This window comes from Palaemon carinicauda, chromosome 1, assembly GCF_036898095.1.
Source record: "Palaemon carinicauda isolate YSFRI2023 chromosome 1, ASM3689809v2, whole genome shotgun sequence".
Taxonomy (NCBI): domain Eukaryota; kingdom Metazoa; phylum Arthropoda; class Malacostraca; order Decapoda; family Palaemonidae; genus Palaemon; species Palaemon carinicauda.
Window position 1 is genome coordinate 309,267,489 of NC_090725.1, and position 4,590 is coordinate 309,272,078.

The window sequence follows — 4,590 nt, forward strand, 5'->3', positions numbered from 1 at the left end:
AGGATTTTTTATCACAAATCTTGAATTTATGCTATTTAATAACAAAAGAACCAAATTCGGAATAAAGACAATGAAGTAGACAAAAATGCCATTTTATTTTGTAGATGGTTTGGAAATGGTCCTACAAAAATTAAATAAACTATTAAAATGTCTACTATAATAAGGATAGTTTTGGCTTCCGTTTGTACCAGATTAGTCGTTTCCTAATATAGATAATGTAAGCATGGACAAATAATCTAACCTTTTTTTTTTTTTTTTGTGAAATGTGTTAAACTGAAGATAATATAGTTCCGATTCGATCCCGTTGCGTTTTAATTGTTAACCTTTACAATCCAAATTTGCATATTTAGCCCATATAAGCAGAGAGAGAGAGAGAGAGAGAGAGAGAGAGAGAGAGAGAGAGAGAGAGAGAGAGAGAGAGAGAGAGAGAGAGAGAGAGATTTTAGATGTGATTCTTGGTTATAAATTTACTTTTGAGAAACACATTCAATCTGTTTTTTCTTGTGTTTTTTTCTTTTCTGCAATGAAGTACTTCATATTCAGTACTTTCATCTATGGTACTCCCTTCTGTATTACCCATACCTTTCTCCTCATTCTCTGATGAATTTTGCAGTGCCAAACATGCAGTGGATTCAACGTCACATCTTAAGGGCTGTTAATAAATGACTAACTTGTTTAAAATCATGATGATTTTTCACACTTAAAGAAAATCTTAACTTTAAACCATGCTGATTTGTTATTTGAGTTCTCTAAATGAAGTGTAGTTATTCCTGACAACTTTTTTTTTTTATCTTGATGCTCTAGCATTCTCTTTGCAAAGATATAGTTTCTATACTTTCATATAAGGTACCCATGCAATTTTGCTAATTTCTCTGATGACTTATACATCCTCAAGGCTGCAATGGGGACGTTGTTATATCTTCAGGATTGTTATTTCCTGTCTAACACTGTCTAAATCCTGCAGCATTCTCTCTGCAATAAAATATCTTATATAGTTTATTCCTGCATCTATAGAGCTGTTATTACTTATCCAATGTAGTATAAAACATGAGGGTTTTTCACACCTTTTGGAATCTTAATTTGTAAATCCAAGTGATAAATGAAAAGGGGATTCATGGCTAAATCAAATCATATATTAAATATTATCATCATATCTGCTTGAAAATGATGGCACCGAAGACTATCAGATTCGAGATGAACCTTCTAAAAATAAATTTCTCCGAGTTTCTGTAAATAGATATAGTTACTTGAGAGTAAATCGTCCATACTCTTCTTAGCTATTGTAGAATCAACGGACTGAACTGAATCAGGATGTATCATATGTTGCCGTTTATAATTTAAACCCCAAAAGAAAAGGTAAAGAAAATAATTGAGGTGGTATCTGCGCAAGCGAGCAATTAGATGATAACTGAGAGGCGAGGAGCAATAAACTTTATATCAAGAGACAGCGGGCTTATATATAAGAGTTTCAGTAAAAGGTCACAAATATTAACAAAAATGCAGGCTTGAACTGGTTCTGTTAACAGTGAGGTGTAAAGCGAGATATACGATAAAAAAGAAAATACTGTTAAATGTACGAATGTGTGTAAAACACGTGCGGTACATATCTAAGAAGATATCCTCGTGTGGGAAAAACTATTCTTCACTCAAGGGGTTAACTCCTGCACTGTAATTGTTCAGTGGCTACTTTCCTCTTGGTAAGGGTAGAAGAGACTCTTTAGCTATGGTAAACAACTTCTCTTGGTGAAGGACACCCCAAAAGCAAATCATTAATCTGTAGACTTGGGCATTGCCATAGCCTGTGTACCATGGTCTTCCACTGTCTTGGGTTAGAGTTCTCTTGCTTGAGGGTACACTCAAACACACTATTCTATATGTTTACGTTTTTCCTTTCTTCACTGGGCTACTTTTGCTGTTTGAGCCCTTTTAGGACTTATAGCATCCTGCTTTTTCAACAAGGGATGTAGTTTTGATAATAATAATAATAATAATAATAATAATAATAATAATAATAATAATAATAATAGTAATAATGTTAATGCACTATTTTTCTATTGCTTAACGTGAATGATGGAGAAACACAATTTTGACACGCACATATAGTTCTTTATTAGATCCATGACGTTAACATCGATGTGGTTATATTGTTAGGAGTTTATACATGTAGACTTGACGTATGTAGCATAACTTGAAGTGATGTGAAGTGACGTGATGTGATGTGGTTCAATTAAATTGTGTTCCTATAACAAACGGTCCAAATATTCCTCAGTAAATACCAACTTTCGTTATATTCGTTCTGTATGAAATCACTTTTTAAACTGATAAGTTTTCTCATTTGTTTACAGGAAGACACAGTAGATTACCATAAAGTTCACGTGACGGAGAACTATGCGTAAATTAGCTAAAACAACCCAACACCAAGTAAACAATTCATATGGCCGAGCATAGACTCGAACCAGCAAACTACCACACAGCAAACCTAAACATTAACCATCGCGATAACTAGACAACAAACATTATTTACATTTAATCGTTGGGCATCAACATACTCGACCTCTAAATCATATGATTTACAAAAAATATAAGATGCACAATTAATATTTCATTTCATACTACAATACGTGAATAGAACATGAATAAAACAAGCTTAAGGAACTAACATTAAAACGATAAACACAACAAAATAAAAATGAGTTTGACAAACAGATATGAACTAGAAAATATATCAATGTCATATAGTGTCTCTGGATAATATCTATAACACTTGATCTTCTTTTGGAAGCAAGAGTACGAGCTTGCTCACTGGTCTGTGCAATTCAGAAGATTGGGTTCGAAGTTTGACGCTTCTCACAACGCCTCTGGAGTCTGGCAATACCTCTGTTACACGTGCTAGTGGCCAATGAAGTCTTGGCGTGTTCTCGTCTTTCAGGAGCACGATGTCACCTTCCCGTGTATTTCGTTGTTGTTTGTTCCATTTGGGGCGTTGCTGCAGGCTGACTATGTACTCCCTTTTCCATCTGTTCCAGAACAAGTCCGACAAATATTGTACTCTACGCCACCTTTTTCTGGAGTACACATATTCTGGTTGCGAAGGTCCTGGTATTAACCTCTTGGGTGACTTCATATGGAGGATTTGACTCGGACTTAGTGGTTCCATGTCGTCAGGATCATCAGAACAGGTCGTGATCGGTCTTGAGTTCACAATATATTCTACCTCGCAGAGTAGCGTGCGGAATGATTCGTCATCGAGGCGAGTCCCATGGTCGAAGAATAGCGCAGATAGAACTTTCCGAATGGTACGGATCTGGCGCTCCCATACGCCGCCCATGTGCGATGCCATAGGTGGGTTGAGTTTCCAGTCGATATTCATGTACAGTAGTTTGTTTTGGATTTTGTTTTGGTTCAGATCTGACCAAGCCTTGTTCAGCTCATTCCGGGTTCCGATGAAGTTGGTCCCGTTGTCGCATCGGATTTCTTGTACCGTACCTCTACGGGCTATGAAGCGTTGCAGGCAGTGAATAAAGGAATCCGTTTCGAGACTGTTAGCAGCTTCCAGATGAATGGAGCGACTGACAAGACAGGTGAATATGACGCCGTAACGTTTGAGCTCCTTGCGGCCCTCTTTTATAATGAACGGCCCGAAAAAGTCTACGCCTGTGAATGTAAATGGTGGAGCTGGCTCGAGACGATCTTGAGGTAAGTCGGAAATTTTTTGCTCTTGGCATGGCTTTCTCATTTTTCTGCACGTTATGCATTTGTGGAGTTGACGTCGGACAGCAGAGTTGATTGAAACAATCCAAAAGCGTTCTCTAATTGCTGCAATGGTGTGATTTCTACCCGCATGGCCAAGTTTCTCATGAGCATCTCGTACGATTAGAGTGGTGACGTGCGAATGTTGTGGCAGTAGCATAGGATGTTTCACATCGGAGTCCATTGCTGCTTTCGAGAGGCGTCCTCCCACTCGCAGAGTTCCGTCGATGAGCACTGGGTCGAGACGGAATATCGTACTTGTTTTTGGTAACGAGTGTTCTCTCTTGTCTTCTTTCGTGGTTGTTTTCTTGAGTTTCTCGACCTCGTTTGCAAAGGTGATCTTTTGTATGAAGCAAACGATTGCCTTTTCAGCCTTTTGCATGATCTGTGTGGTCCTTAAATTTATAGTTTGTTCTTTGTTTTGTAAGAAAGCCAAAAATGCTATGAATACTGCTACTGCTTTCTTCAGTCTCTCCCACCTGGAGAAATATGTGATTAAAGTCATAAATGGTGATCCTTCTTCAGATGTAGTTGTAGTAACTAAAGACATTAAGTCTTCTTCTGTAACCTGCGGTTCGCTGCTGGGGTGCATCTTTGCAGGGCATTCTGAAGCCGGCATATTCAAGAAATCCGGACCTTCCAGCCAACGAGTCATGTCTGACGATATCACAGAACTTACTCCACGTGATGCAACGTCTGCTGGGTTCAAATCAGTGCTAACGTACTTCCACTGGTTAGCGTTGCTGAAGTCTCTTATTTGACGGACTCTGTTGGCCACAAACACTGGAAAACGCTTTCTCTCAGCTCTGATGTAATAAAGGACTGTCGTTGAATCTGTGT